The following is a 16,415-nucleotide window of genomic DNA, read 5'->3' as shown; positions in this document are numbered from 1 at the left end:
AATCGCAGCACTTCGGGAGGCTGAGGCAGGTGGATCGCTTGAGCGCAGGAGTTCGATACCAGCCTGGCCAACATGGTGAAATCCCATCTCTACTGAAAATACAAAAATTAACTGGGTGTGGTGGCGCACGCCAGTAGTCCCAGCTACTCAGGAGTCTGAGGCAGAAGAATTGCTTGAACCCGGGAGGCAGAGGTTGCAGTGAGCGGAGATCTTGCCACTGCACTCCAGCCTGGGCAACAGAGTGGATGAGACTCCGTGTCAAAAAAAGAAAAAAAAGAAAAGAAAATTCCATCAAAGATTTTTTTTAAATTTATTGAACTAAAATCTAAATAACATAAAATTCACTATTTTAACCATTTTAAAGCCCACAATTCAGACTTTCAGTATATTCACAACCCTCACCACTGTCTAATTCCAGAACATGCCCACACCCCATAAGGAAATCCTGCGCCCGCCAATCAGCCACTCTCCATTTCACCTCACCCCCAGCCCCTGGCAACCACTAATCTACTTTCTTTCCTTTTTCTGTATTACTATTTTTCATTTACTACTTATAAGTAACCACTAACCTACTTTCTGTCTCTATGAATTTGCCTATATTGGACATCTTATATAAATGGAATTGTACAATTCATGGTCTCCTGAGACTGGCTTCTGTCACTGAGCATAATGTTTTCAAGGGTCACATGTTATAGCATGGGTCAGTTCTTTATTCCTTTTCTTCTCAGCCAGTTTTGAGGACTCCTCATTCTTTTTTTTTTTTTTTTTTTTGGACAGAGTCTCACTCTGTTGCCCAGGCTGGAGTGCAATCGTACAATCTCGGCTCACTGTGACCTCCGCCTGCCAGGTTCAAGTGATTCTCCTGCCTCAGCCTCCCAAGTAGCTGGGATTACAGACGCCCACTAGCAGGCCCAGCTAATTTTTGTATGTTTAGTAGAAACAAGGTTTTGCCATATTGACCAGGCTGGTCTCGAACTCCTGACCTCAAGCGATCTGTCCGCCTCAGCCTTCCAAAGTTGCTGGGATTATAGGCGTGAGCCACCACACCTGGCAGAGGGCTCCTCATTCTTCCAAGGCTGTGTCACAATCCCCAAGGCTTAGGAGGGAAGGTCAACTGTGGCCATGGCTGACATCAGATTAGCATGTCCCTTGAAGCCCAGCAGGGGAGATATGGAGTCTTTGCTGGTGCTGGGGTTCTAGGGGCAGAGTCCTGCCTCTCCTGGCCACTCTGCCGTGTGGTCCCTTTCAGGAGGCTATCATTAAGTAGTGGATGGCCTTGTGGCGCTTGAGGGGCCTCAGACCTCTCTGCTCTTCTTAGGCATGGTGAGACCCCTCATTTCACCACCTCTCCAAGGCTGTTTCCCTTTTCCTCTCCTTTTCCAGGACAGCCTATAATCTCCTAGTGGTCTTAGGTTTTCAGTACAGACCAGCCTCATTCTCAAGCTGCTTTGCTCTCGGCCCCACTGAAATCCTGTAGGAAAGGAAGCACAAAGCCTGCCAAATGGCTTACAGTTAGGAAATATGTAGAGAGACAAAAAACTTTTTTTTTTTTGAGACGGAGTCTTGCTCTGTTGCCCAGGCTGGAGTGCAGTGGCATGATCTTGGCTCGTGCAGCCTCCATTTCCCAGGTTAAAGTGATTTTCCTGACTCAGCCTCCCAAGTAGCTGGGACTATAGGCATGTACCACCATGCCCAGCTAGTTTTTGTATTTTTAGTACAGACAGAATTTCACCCGGCTGGTCTCAAACTCCTGGCCTCAAGTTATCCACCCACCTCGGCCTCCCCACCCACCTTTTTCTCCAAAAACTTTTGTATCAATAAATTATCCTGCCACCTGCCAGAGTGTGGTGCTTAGACCTGAATCCTTTGTCTTTTCCCAATGGGTCCTTGAGCATTTCTGGAATGTTGGTGTTTACTGGACCAGGTAGGGGACAGCATTGCAAGCTGAAATCTCCCTAGACATTTTACAGGAAGGAGTAAGTCCCCCAACCTCTGCTCATGTCAGCAGGTCATTAAAATCACTGCCCCACTATTACCAGAACTTTCCAGTTTCCCAAAGGAGCTGGGAATCTGAGTTGTTACATGAAACTGCAAGTTTGAATGCCGGCAAATAATTCAGATTTTTAATATAAAATGTTGTTTTGAGCCCAAACAAAACAAAATGCATCTGCAGGATGGATTCAGCCCCTGAGTTGCCAGGTCACAATCCCTGATTTAAGCAACACATTCAAAGGCAGGGTGGCAGCGGCCCCATAGAGCACAAGATGCTGTTGGTGCGACGAGGAGGCGCAGAATGGGGAGAATGCCAGGAAAGGTATTTGCATATGAATGAGAACTTAGCCATAAGTGGGTTATAGGTTTCTCAGTCTATTCCTTTGGCCTGGGCTTGAGAAATCACATACCCTTCCCCCCAGTCTGCCACATGTCAGAAATTAATGAAGCCACCTAAGATCTGCAACCAGGTTGCCCTTGTCTTCACGTTACTGTGGGACGCCAGGGAGGACTTAGTTGTTGGGAGAAAGGACTAGGAAGCGGTGACTTATAATAACAAATATATTGAACCCAGGAGGCGGAGGTTGCAGTGAGCCGAGATTGCACCACTGCACTCCAACCCGGGCGACAGAGCAAGACTCTGTCTCTAAATAAATAAATAAATATTCACTACATTTTAATAAATTAATCAAGTAAAACAAATTGTGAAACCAAGACAAAGAGCAGAAACACTAAGTACTGGAAGTGGAAGACGTTTTATTACATGATCGTATTTTGACACGTTCTCCTTCCTCACTCTGTTCTTGACTAACAATCCAATCCACGGGGAGAGGGGACAGAGAGAGTTGCTGGTCAAAGGGCACAAAGTTTCCCTTAGGAGAAATAAGATTTTTGAGCTCTAGTGCATAGCGTAGTGACTATAGTTAATAATAATGTGCAGTATTGTATATTTCAAATGTTCTCACCACAAAAAAAGTAAGTATTTGAGGTGATGGATGTGTTAATTAGTTTGAGTTAATTATTCTACATTGTATACATATAATATCACTTTGTATCCATAAATATATACAATTATAGGCCAGGCGCAGTGGCTCACGTCTGTAATCCCAGCACATTGGTAGGCCAAGGCAGGAGGATCACTTGAGACCAGCAGTTCCAGACCAGCCTGGGCAACATAGCAAGACACCATCTCTAAAAAAAATTTGAAAGTTGCCCGGGTGTGGTGGCACTGCCTGTGGTCCCAGCTACTCAGGAGGCTGAGGTGGGAGGATTGCTTGAGCCCAGGAGTCGAGGCTGCAGTGAGCTATGACTGTGCCACTGCACTCCAGCCTTGGCAACAGAGCAAGACCTTATTGCTAAAAAAAAATTGTTTTTAATTAAAAAAATTCCAGCCTGGCCAATATGGTGAAATCCTGTATCTACTAAAAATACAAAAATTAGCCAGGTGTGGTGGCAGGTGCCTGTAGTCCCAGCTACTCAGGAGGCTGAGGAGATGGCACCACTGCACTCCGGCCTGGGCAACAGAGCGAGACTCTTTTTAAAAAAAAAAAAATATATATATATATATATAATTTGTCAGTTTATAATAAAACAATTTAAAAAACAATCAAATTCCCATTGCCAAGACCATGTGAGTATCACTCTATGACCTACTGCTCTGCTCGGAGCCATGGAGGTTTCAAGGCCCTTCTTCCTGGGGTTCAGGCGAACACTGTCCTTTCTGTGGAGCAGCGGTGGGTGCTGCCGTCTATTGAAGAAATGCCTCTGCACGGGTGCAAGCCCATGCCTCTGTAAAGCCTACCTCTGCTTCCCTCTGGATGCTGGCTCTTCTTGCTAGAACAAGTCTCCCCGGCAGTTAAGGACCACTCCTGGGTCTTGCCTTTGCCATGGGTTCCCGGTGATGTAACTCTTCCTCAACTCATTGCTCTCATCCTCCTCCCAGGCCAGGTGAAGACCCAGCAGCCTTTCCACCCCCAGCCCAACGCTGATACACAGCCTCCATGTGCAACCGCAAGTAGGGGACACAGACAGATCACTCAAAGCAGAAAGAGCGGGGCTCATCAGAAGACTTGGGCCAAGAGCTGTTCAGATCCCAGAGTTAACTGTGGGAAATGTCGTCAGTGATATTATAGCCCAGGAAGTGAGCCTTGGCTGGGTGAGTTCTTGGATCCACACACATCAAGTGGTTTGAATCAGCAGATAATTTCTCATGGTCGAATGTTTCCCTCAGCTGCTCCAACGATTTTTCTAGAGAAGGAAGAGTGTGCAGGATTTAAAGGGTGTGGGAATGAGGGAAAGATCTGCTGAGGATGGGCAAGGTGACATGTCTTGTCTGCAGAGCCAGAGGCACAGCCTGCTCCTCGTTGGTGCCACAGGGCTTGGAGATTACCCTGTGAAGCAAACCCCAGCCTTTATGAACCAAATGCCAGTTCCTTTGCCGGCACAATTCCCTTAGGATTTCAGGCCTACCCTGGCTATTTGCTTCCAGTCAATGCTGTGGAGCCGTCACAAAGCCAGAGATCTTGCCAAGGGGCAGTGTTTGATTCCAGGCTCCGCCCTAGAACCTTCCATGTCTTGAATCAGGCCTCAGTGCTCTGATCAATCGCTAAGGATCCCCATCTTGGTCTCTGCCTTGAGGTACTAGTAAGGAGGTGTTTAGAAGAAGCAGAAGGGGCTGGGCGCAGTGGCTCATGCCTGTAATCTCAGCGCTTTGGGAGGCCGAGGTGGGTGAATCACTTGAGGTCAGGAGTTCAAGACCAACCTGGCCAACATGGCAAAACCCCGCCTCTACTAAAAATACAAAACTTAGCCAGGTGCAGGGGTGATGCACCTGTAGTTCCAGCTACTCAGAAGGCTGAGGGATGAGAATTGTTTGAACCCAGGAGGTAGAGTTTGCAGTGAGCCAAGATCTTACCACTGTACTCCAGCCTGGGCAACAGAGTGAGACTCCATCTCAAAAAAAAAAAAAAAAAAAAAAAAAAAAGAAGAAGAAGAAGAAGAGGGAGAGGAAAAAGGAGAAGGAGACGGAGACAAAGAAGAGCCCAGGTGTTGCAGAACCCACATTGTGCAAAGGTTAGAAGCTCAGGCCTGACCCAGACTGAGTGGGGCACAGCCTGGCTCTGTCGCTTACTGCATCAGGATGGATTCATTTAACTTCCCATAACTTTATTTTCCTCAGCTGTAGAACAGTACCAACTTTGTGGGGTGTTATAAGAAATAGATGAGGTCATATATGTAAAAGTTTCTTTTGTTTTTGGTTTTGGTTTTTTGGCAGAGTCTCACTCTGTCACCCAGGCTGGAGTGCAGTGGCGCGATCTCGGCTCACTGCAAGCTCTACCACCTGGGCTCAAGCGATTCTTCTGCCTCAGCCTCTGGAGTAGCTGGGACTACAGGCACCCGCCACCATGCCCGGCTAATTTTTTGTATTTTTAGTAGAGACGGGGTTTCACCATGTTAGCCAGGATGGTCTCGATCTCCTGATCTTGTGATCCGCCTGCCTCAGCCTCACAAGTGCTGGGATTACAGGCGTGAGCCACTGCTCCCGGCTGTAAAACATTTATAAGACAAGCTGAAATGTTATCATCCTTATTCTCCTAAATTCCATCCTTCTCTCTTGCTGTGTTTTCTGCCTCCCAGGCTTTGCTCACAGTAGATTTAGCGCACTGCAGATAATTCCACTGTTCTAAGGCAGCATCGCTGGACAGAAAGGGCCTTTCTTAATAAAGCTGCATTTTCTCCCTTCTGTGTGCTCTTGTTGTTGTTTGTAAATTGTGATAAAATACACAGAACATAAAATTTACCATCTGAATCATTTTCAAGCGTACATTTTAGTGGCATTCCTTCAGTATTTTCATATTGCTGTGCAACCGTCACCATCTCCTAAACCCTTTCATCTTGTAAAACTGAAACTCTGTCCCTGTTAAACAATTCCCCGTTTCCCTTTCTCCGACTCTCTTGGCAACCACCCTTTTCTTTTCTGTCTCTGTGAATTTGACTACTCTAGGGACCTCGCATAAGTGGAATCAAACAGTATTTGTCTTTTTGTGGCTGGCTGATTTCACTTAGGAAAATGCCAAGATTCAACACAGTTGTAGCACAGGTCAGAATGTCCTTGAGGTTTGTTTGTTTCGTGTAAGATCTTACCCAAAGTGACAGGAAAAGCTCATCAACTTCATCTCTTCAGCCTCCTAGCTCTCCTGCATTTGTAAACACCTGGTTTGAGGGGCAACGATTTAATATGTTGCTTCATTGTTACATAACAAGAATCACCAATATGCTAGCCAAGGATAGAAGGGTCTTCATCTTACCTTGATTCAGCCAGTTCTACACTTTAGGGTCACTGCAATCCTCCATTATTTTATTTTTTCTTATTTTGGGGAGGGAGACAGAGTCTTGCTCTGTCACCCAGGCTGGAGTGCAGTGGTGCAATCTCGGCTTACTGCAGCCCCCACCTCCCAGGTTCAAGCAAATTCTCCTGCCTCAGCCACCCGAGTAGCTAGGATCACAGGCGCATGCCACCACGCCCGATTAATTTTTGTATTTTTAGCAGAGAGTGGGTTTTGCCACGTTGGCCAGGCTGGTCTCAAACTCCTGGCCTCAAGTGATCCTCCCACCTCAGCCTCCCAAAGTGCTGGGATTACAGGCATGAGCCACTGTACCTAGTCAATAATCCTCCATTCTTTGTGCCAGTTTCTGTCAGGACTGTTCCCAGGGTAAGCAACAGAAAGCCTAACCCACGTTGGCTTTGGCAAAAACAAAAAGAAAGGAATTCATTGCCTTATGTAACTGAAAGTTCAGAGTGGAGAGGAAGGGTTCCGAGTACTGCCTGAACCAGGCACTTCAGCTGTGTCGTCAAGACAAGCTCCAGGCCGCGTGTGGTGGCTCACACCTGTAATCCCAGCACTTTGGGAGGCCGAGATGAGTGGATCACAAGGTCAGGACTTCGAGACCAGTCTGGTCAACATGGTGAAACCCCATCGCTACTAAAAATACGAAAATTAGGTGTGTTGGCGGGCACTTGTACTTCCAGCTACTTGGGAGGCTGAGGCAGGAGAATCGCTTGAACTCAGGAGGTGAAGGTTGCAGTGAGAGGAGATTGTGCCATTGTACTCCAGCCTGGGCAACAAGAGCAAAACTGTCTCAAAAATAAAATAGAGTAAATAAAAATTAAAATTTAAAAAATTAAAAAATTTTTTAAAAAATAAGACAAGCACCGTATCTCTTTGTTCTTCACCATGTGAGCTTTATTCCTGGACTCCACACCATAGGAACTTGGCTTCCAGCACTCCAGGTCAGTATCTCCTCATGTGTGAAGCCAGCAGAAAAAAGAGAGCTTCTCTTCCTTTAATACTTCAAAGAAAGTCCTGGTCATGATTGGCACTGTCCCAGCATGGGTTCTGTGTCCATCTCTGAACCAATCATGGTGGTAAGGCCTGAGTCATCTGCCCAACCCTGGGTCACCTCCACCTAAATCAAAGAACTGAAAATGGGGAAGACATGATTCCCCATCAAAATTCAGGCTACTATTATAAGAGGAAAGGGGAGAGCTTCCCGGGGAAGAAAAGGCCACATATACACTGGAATAGTATGCATCTGTTTAAAAGGAATAATGCTGATGTGTATATCCTGATTTGGAACAATCTCCAAGATACATTAAGTTAGAAAAAAGAAGGTGCAGAAGACATGTGCATGTGGATGAGTGTGTGTGTTTGTATAGGCATGAAGATTTTTGGAAGGATACACAAGACATAGTTAATGGTGTTTATCTCTGTAGTGCAGACCTGGCTGGGTAGGGTGGAATGAAGACTCTTTTTGTTTTCTAGACTTCTGATGTTTAACTGTGTACATGTGCATTTTCAGTGAATATCAACTAGCCAGGCCCAGTGGTTTAGTTCCATTCAGAACATCTATATCAGAATTTTTACCTCTACAGAGAATGGAGAATACCACGAGGTAGGTGTGTGTAGGTGTAGGTGTGTGGAGTCTGTGAACTGGAAGAGATTTTGATAGCAAAGCCCAGGGATCTAGAGCAGGAGCTGGGGCAAAGCAAAGCCCCCCCATCACATTTTTTTTGGTTGGGGGCAGAGGCTAGGGATATCTTCAGCTGAAAAGGGGAACTTGGGGCTCAGCCGTAAGAGCTCAAGGCTGGAGATAGGGAGGGCTAGTCTCTGTGCACGCCTGGATTTGGGATCCAATGGGCCTTTGGAGGAGCTCAGAACAGCTGCAAGCCCACTCAGGCCCTTCCTTTGTACCCTGGCCACAAAGCTGCCCTGGAAGTGTTTATTTTGCTTTGGCCGTTAACGCCACTCACCATTCCTTATGGGAGGTGATTAATGTTTATATGTGAGGTGATTAATGTTTATGTCTAGCTACTGGGTTTTTAAAATAAAATTATTTTCTTTTTTGTTTTGTTTAGTTTTGTTTTTTGAGACAGTCTCGCTCTGTCGCCAGGCTGGAGTGCGGTGGCGCGATCTTGGCTCACTGCATCCTCCACCTTCGGGTTCAAGCGATTCTCCTGCCTCAGCCTCCGAGTAGCTGGGACTACAGGCGCCCACCACCATGCCCGGCTAATTTTTTGTATTTTAGTAGAGACAGGGTTTCACCATGTTGGCCAGGATGGTCTTCATCTCTTGACCTCGTGATCCGCCCGCCTCCACCTCCCAAAGTGCTGTGATTACAAGCGTGAGCCTTGTAATTCCCCACCTATTTTGGTTAAAAAATAAAATAGAGACAGTGTCTCACTATGTTGCCTAAGCTGGTCTCAAACTCCTGAGCTCAAGCTCTCTGTCCATCTCAGCCGCCCAAAGTGTTGAGATTACAGGCATAAGCCACTGCATCAAGCCTATGTCTAGTTATCATGTAGCAGAAACATTCTGGAAATTGCTAAGAAATGTCAGATCAATTCCTGGGTATTGTTTCTGAGCTCAGGCCCAGGCATGGCATCTGCTCCTATGTGCTGATGTCATAAGGTGCTTCTTGGGTGGCAGGACCCTCTGAGCGTAACCTTACAAAACGGGGACCCCTGGAGGCAAGCCTGGACTCACCGGCCAGGAGCTGCAAGCCATCCTCACTGACACCCCACTTCCCTAGACACACGAGAATCAAGCTGACAGGACTCAAAGATTCCTTCTTCCTTCCACAAATTCATTCAACAATTAGCGTCAGCTGTGCACGAAGCACTGCGCTAGGTACCGGGAATGTAGAGATGAATGACGTACCCAGCTCAGGCTCCCAGCTCAGTCACCTGGTAGGCTCTTGTTCTCAATAGAAGTTCCTGAGGGGGAGACCCCACGCCTCACTCATCACAAAGGTAGCCTAGGAACCAGCTCTGCGAATCAGAGGGGAATATGTTTAGCATTTCCTGATGGAAACAAAATCTACAGTCAAGAAAAAGCTGGGCCTGGCTAAAACATTGACTTTTGGAGAATGATGCCTTCAGTAAGCATCCTGCCAAAAACCACTGCCTCGGGCATTAGCCTTCTCCCTGGAGGGTAACAGGACCCGCGAGTCACAGAAAACTCAACTCACACCCACTACGGAAAAAAAAACAAATCTGATCGGATTTTTTGTTTCTATTATAAAACAACAGAAATGAGCACAGATTTTCTTACTGTAAAACTAGCACATAGGCTGTTTTCATGTAAACAGTATATAAACGTTTAAAATAATTTTTCTTTAGAATTTGGCATACTATTTACATGCTTCTAAGCACTTTTTAAATATATGCAAAATAAATACTTATAAACTTGTTTTTCACATAAATGGGATGACTTCATACACTCCGCAAACTTGCTTCTTGTGTCACTTCATATAGCTTCATCACATTCTTGACCTAGAATTCCAGGGCAGGCCAGGAACAGTGGCTCACACCTGTAATCCCAGCACTCGGGGAGGCCAAGGTGGGAGGATCACTTGAGCCCAGGAGTTCAAGACCAGTCTGGGCAACATAGTGAGACTCCTGTGTCTATTTTATTATTAAAAATAAAGAAAGAAAGAAAAAGTAGAATTCTAGAGTATGGAGTTACCACAATTATTTCATTATTCTATTTTGTTGTTGTTGTTTCTTTGTTTTTTGAGACAGGATCTCACTCTGTCACCCAGGTTGGAGTACAGCAAAGCAATCATAGCTCACTGTAGCCTCGACCTCCTGGCCTTAAGCCATCTTCCCGCCTTAGCTTTCTGAGTAGCTGGGACTACAGGTACGTATCACCATTAGCCCCATTGCTGATTATTAAAAATTATTTTTTGTAGAAATCGTGTCCCACTATGTGGCCCTGGCTGGTCTCAAACTCCTGAGCTCAAGCAATCCTCCTACTTCAGCCTCCCAAAGTGCTGGGATTACAGGTATGAGCCACTGTGCCTGTCCTATTCTTCTATTGATAGACATTTAAATTCTTACTTTTCTTTTTTCTTTTCTTTCTTTCTTTCTTTCTTTTTTTTTTTTTTTTTTGTTTTTTTTTTTTTTTTTGAGACAGGGTCACCCCTGTCACCCAGGCAGTCTGGAGTACAGTGGTGTGATCACAGCTCACTGCAGCCTTGACCTCCCAGGCTCAAGCGACCCTCCTGCCTCAGCCTCCAGAGTAGCTAGGGCTATAGGCAAATGCCACCTTGCCCAGCTAATTTTTGTATTTTTTGTAGCAATGGGGTCTCACTATGTTGCCGAGGCTGATCTCAAACTCCTGCCTCAGTGATCCTCCTGCCTCAACCTCCCAAACTAAATTTTTACTACAATGCTGCAATGAACATCCTAGCACATATACTTCTGCGCCCTTGTGGAAATATTTCTGTGGAAGAAATTTCCAGAAGTGGAATTACTGGGTCAGAAGCTGTCTGAAATTGTAGAATTTGATTTTGAGGTAAAGAATACCCTATGAGTGAACACTCTGCAGACCAGAGGGGCAGAAAATGATACACATGATTATTTATTCATGGTGAACTGTGAAGTGTGCTGGAGGGGATGCTGTTGGCAGGCCTGCTCAGAAATGTTCCAGGCACTGCCTTCCTGCTAGGACAGGAAATGTACAGAGAAGGATCCTGGCTCAGCGTGCCCCTGATCCCACTGCTGGACCTTGGGAAGGGGTTTTTTGGGGGTTTTTGTTGTTGTTGTTTTTGTTTTCAAGACAGAGTCTTGCTCTGTCACCCAGGCTGGAGTGCAATGGTGCCATCTCGGCTCACTGCAGCCTCTGCCTCCCGGGTTCAAACAATTCTCCTGCCTCAACCTCCCGAGTAGGTGGGATTATGGGGGTGCACCACCACGCCCGGCTAATTTTTGTATTTTTAGTAGGGACGGGGTTTCACCATGTTGGCCAGGCTGGTCTCAAACTCCTGATCTCAGGTGATCCGCCTGCCTCAGCCTCCCATAGGGCTGAGATTACAGGTGTGAGCCACCGTGCCCGGCCTCGGGAAGGGTTTTGATGGTGGCCTCAGGAGTAGTCATGAAGTGAACACACCACACACTGTGAGCACACAGCTGATAGAGAAGCCCTCGGACTCACAGTAAGTGCTGCTCTGTAGAAAGAACAGCGCCCCCAGGTGTCATGCAGATGCCAGCACCTGTTCTCACGCAACCAGCGGCTGGCCTTTGCCTTTAGAGGAGAAGGCAGGGTTCAATTTCTCTTCTTCTGAAACTCGCCAGCAAATGTTTGCTGTCTAAACTTCTTCTTAACTAATGTTAATACAATATGACACAATAAGACTCCAGGAGAGTCTTAGTGAGTGAGTGTTCTCATTTTGGGAGTGACCAAAGGCCCACGGTATGGAATGGTGTAGAAGGACACTCCCAGAGCTAGCAGATGAGCCTCCCAGTTAGTCAATGTCCACATGTCACCGCCATTTCACTGCCACACCCACATTACTGAACTCTCCGTGCTGCTCCGAAACTGATGGGAACTGGCACAATGGCTTGAAAAATGGTCAAGCAATTGGAAAGTTCGTTGGAAATGGAAATGGAAAGGTGGTCACCTGCTGTGCAGTAGGAGAACAGGCAAAGGAACAACTCTAGACTGCAATTTTTTTTTTTTTTTTTTTTTTCGAGACGGAATCCCAGTCTGTTGCCCAGGCTGGAGTGCAGTGGTGCAATCTCGGCTCACTGCATCCTCCACCTCCCAGGTTCAAGTGATTCTCCTGCCTCAGCTTCCTGAGCAGCTGGGATTACAGGCATGCACCACCACCCCCGGCTAATTTTTGTATTTTTAGTAGTGACCAGGTTTCTCCATGTTGGCCAGGCTGGTCTCGAACTCCTCACCTCAGGTGATCTGCCCACCTCGGCCTCCCAAAGTGCTGGGATTACAGGCGCCAGCCACCATGCCTGGCCTGGACTGCGATTTTTAAAGGAGCCAAATAAACGTTCTCATATTTCAAGCTTCCTCAACTTCCACACTCTCCATATTTTGGACTAGAAACTTCCTCATTTCAGGGGGCTGTCCTGTGCATAGTAGGATGTTTGGCGGCATCCCTGGTGCCTACCCACCGGCTGCCAGTAGCAACCCCTGGCTTCCAGTTGTGACAACCAAAAATGTTTCTGGAACCACTTCCATATTTGAACGTTTGGTTCAGGAAGGTCTTGAGAAGTAGCTCTCCGGAAGGCCAAGCAGCAGCTGTGTGTCCTGCCCACAACAGTAGGAACCTCTTTGGATTTTGGTAACTATTTTTTTATGTGGAAATAATATGAAACATTTATTAGATATACTGGACAAAAACAAAACTAAGTACTCCAACTCTACTGCAGCATTACAAAATCCATCCCTTCACCACAGTGTAAGATTTAAGGGCAACCTGCCCAAGGATGCATGTTTTGTTGTTGTTGTTGTTGTTGTTGTTGTTGTTGTTGTTGAGACAGAGTTTCGCTCTTGTTACCCAGGCTGGAGTGCAATGGCGCGATCTTGGCTCACCACAACCTCCGCCTCCCAGGTTCAAGCAATTCTCCTGCCTCAGCTTCCCGAGTAGCTGGGATTATAGGCATGCGCCACCACGCCTGGCTAATTTTGTATTTTTAGTAGAGAAAAGGTTTCTCCATGTTGGTCAGTCTGGTCTCAAACTCCCTACCTCAGGTGATCGCCTGCCTTGACCTCCCAAAGTGCTAGGATTACAGGCGTGAACCACCGCGCCCAGGCGGATGCATGTTACATAAAACACAGCAAGATTGCTGCGGCCCTGCCAAGTACTTCCAGTCCCTACCCGGGTCCTACTGAAATACTAGTGGTCCCAATTAGTTGTATTGAAATAATTTTTTTTTTTTGAGACGGAGTCCAGTTCTGTCTAGTGTGATGACATGATCTCTGCTCACTGTAACCTCTGCCTCCCGAGTTCAAGTGATTCTCCTGCCTCAGCCTCCTGAGTAGCTGGAATTACAGGTGTGTGCCACCACGCCTGGCTAATTTTTGTATTTTTAGTAGAGTCGGAATTTAACCATGTTGCTCAGACCGGTCTCGAACTCCTGACCTCGGGATCCACCCACCTCGGCCTCCTAAAGTGCTGGGATTACAGGCGTGAGCCACCGTGCCTGGCCTGAAATAAATCTTTAAAGGAAAAGATAAAGCATTTCAAAAGACAAGTCAAAATGCTTCGGGAACCACATATCCAACACAAGCTTTATCCTCAAATGAGTTATGTTTGCCTCGCACTAATAAACTTTTATTTCACTCAGTTAGAGCAATAATCTTCCATACATAAGTATCTTTCTTGTCCAATAATTCAAAGGAAAAAAATCCAAAATGATTAGTAAAGAAAAATATAAGAATGAACAGAACCTTTAAATTTGTTTTAAGTATTTTTAAGGTTTAAAAAGTGTTTAACGTTTGTAATTCCTAGCAGAAAAGCATTATCTGAATGAATACCCTAATGGCAAACCTCTGTAAAATGCTTCAGGTGCATTTGGAGAAGAGGGGTAGGGATTATCTTCAAAGCACCCCAGCTCTCTTAATGAGAAGGTCAGAAATACACTGGCTTGTATTATTGCGACATCCATAAGGTAATCTAGGTTACTTTTCCTTCGGCAAGGGTTTTTTTTTTCTTTTTTCTTTTCTTTTTTTTCCAGGCTGGAGTACACTGGCATGTGGTCTCGGCTCACTGTAACCTCTGCCTCTTGGGTTCAAGCAATTCTCCTGCCTCAGGATCCGAGTAGCTGGGATTACAGGCGTGTGCCACCACGCCCCGCTAATTTTTAGTAGAGACGGGGTTTCACCATGTTGGTCAAGCTGGTCTCGAACTCCCGACCTCGTGATCCGCCCGCCTCAGCCTCCCAAACTGCTGGGACTACAGGTGTGAGCCACCACACCCGGCGTAAGGGCTTTCTTTATCAGAAGAGCATTATGCTCGACTGCCAACTTTGGCTGGTAATTTACTCATAAGAGTCATAATCTTTGGGTTGCTATGGTATTTTGACATATTTGCTGGGTCCTGAGCCACATCCTGGAAGGCCACCATAACTTCTGGATCCTGCATGGCTGCAAGAACCTCTGGATCACTAAAAATTTCATTGAGTCCAGGGATTCCAGCCACTCCAGCCATGCCTCCTCCCATCCCAGACATTCTTCCGGGAAAATGACCAGGCACTCCCCCAGGAAAGCCACCTGGGAAAGAGCCACACTGAGCTCCTGACTGTCGTCGGGCTTCTTCCTCCCTCCAGGCTCTTTCACGCTCTTCTTGAGCCTTCTTAACTGTTTCTATTCTTTCTTTGATCTCTTGCTCTTCACGTTTTCGCTCATACTTTCTCCGATGTTCTGCAATTTTCTCTGCCCCAGGTTGAACTTCTTTCAGCATTGCACTGGCATCTTCATCATAATCCAATTTACAGGCAAGTCTATGTGCTTTCCCTCACCACTTGTAAGGCTGAGCTGAATCAGGATTTCTTTCTTTTTTTTTTTTTTTAGATGGAGTCTTGCTCTGTCACACAGGCTGGAGCGCAGTGGCGCAATCTTGGCTCGCTGCAACCTCCACAACCCAGGTTCAAGCAATTCTCTGCCTCAGCCTCCTGAGTAGCTGGGATTACAGGCGCCCGCCACCACACTCAGCTAATTTTTGTATTTTTAGTAGAGACAGAGTTTCACCGTCTTGGCCACGCTGGTCTTGAACTCCTGACCTCGTGATCCACCCACCTCCCCCTTCCAGTGCTGGGATTACAGGCGTGAACCACCGTGCCTGGCCCAGGATTTATTTCAATGGCTCTATCACAGTCTCAGATGGCAGCATTTGGCTTCTATAATTTGACAAAGACACTGGCTCTCTTGGCATACAAAATGGCCAAGTGAGGATTCAGCTTGATGGCATCTGTGAACAAGTCAATGGCTTTCTGCAGTTCAGCATCATTTAGGGCTTCAATAGCAGTCACTTTCTTATCATTTGCCTGATCCATCATCTTCTCTTATCTCTGCATTCTCATCTCCCACTTCTTGAGGGGCATCAGTGCCTCTTTCAATCACACCTTCATTATCAATTTCTAGATCACTTTCCTCACTTGACGGTTTGTCTGCCTTTAAGTCTTCCTCCACTTTCTTACTGTCAGGTGTTTCTTCCTTGGTATTTTCTTCTGATTTAGCTTTCTGAGTAGCAGGTGGTACTTTACCCCCATGCTCTCCACCCACTCCCTCAGGAAGCGTATTTCCTCGGTGTGCAGAACGCTCGGAACGCTTGGATCCTGCTTACACATTTTCACAAAGGCCCGAAGCTTGTTCACTTTGCTGGGGTCCACAGTCGGGAGGCGGTGGGCGAGGCTGAGGAGCTGCAGCCCAGTTCCAGGCCCAGGCGCTGGCTTGGCGTGACCGTGCAAAAGGTGACTTTTGGTAATTATTATTAGGCGTTTTCCCTTATCCAGACCTGAGGCCTGGATTCAAGCCCCCATGGGACAGAGTGAGACACCATCGACCTCATGGGGTTAGTTCAGGGCTGCAATTAAATGATACACACAAATATGTATTGCAAATGAATGCAAGAGGTAAAGACTAGAGAAAGCTACCTTCAGATCACTTTTCAAATATGCCCAGACCTTGATTCACATTTTAGGGGATAAAAGCAGGGTTCTTTTTTTCCCTCACATTCTATGATCCAATTAAATAGATATCCAAAGTTGTATGAATAAGCATTGTTTCCTGTAGTTTTTAAAACTGTATTTTCATTTTGGTTCTTTTTTTTTTTTTTTTTTTTTGGAGACAAGGTCTCGCTCTGTTGCCCAGGCTGGAGTGCAGTGGTATGATCTCGGCTCACTGCAACCTCTGCCTCCTGGGTTCAAGCGATTCTCCTGCCTCAGCCTCTCAAGTAGCCGGGATTACAGGCGCAGGCCACTAGGTTCAAATAATTTTTGTATTTTTAGTAGAAATGGGATTTCACTATGTTGACCAGGCTGGTTTCGAACTCCTGGCCTCAAGCAATCCACCCGCCTAGGCCTCTCAAAGTGCTGGGATTACAAGCGTGAGCCACCGCGCCCGGCC

At 46.4% G+C, this 16,415-nt stretch overlaps 1 pseudogene; it reads right to left on the bottom strand.

Moving 5' to 3' along the window:
• Window positions 1-14,298: 14,298 nt before the first annotated feature.
• LOC119622901 (hsc70-interacting protein pseudogene) lies at window positions 14,299-15,849 on the bottom strand (annotated as a pseudogene).
• Window positions 15,850-16,415: the final 566 nt, after the last annotated feature.

The sequence above is a fragment of the Chlorocebus sabaeus genome, chromosome 21, assembly GCF_047675955.1.
Source record: "Chlorocebus sabaeus isolate Y175 chromosome 21, mChlSab1.0.hap1, whole genome shotgun sequence".
Classification (NCBI taxonomy): domain Eukaryota; kingdom Metazoa; phylum Chordata; class Mammalia; order Primates; family Cercopithecidae; genus Chlorocebus; species Chlorocebus sabaeus.
This window is presented reverse-complemented; position numbering and strand designations above follow the sequence as displayed.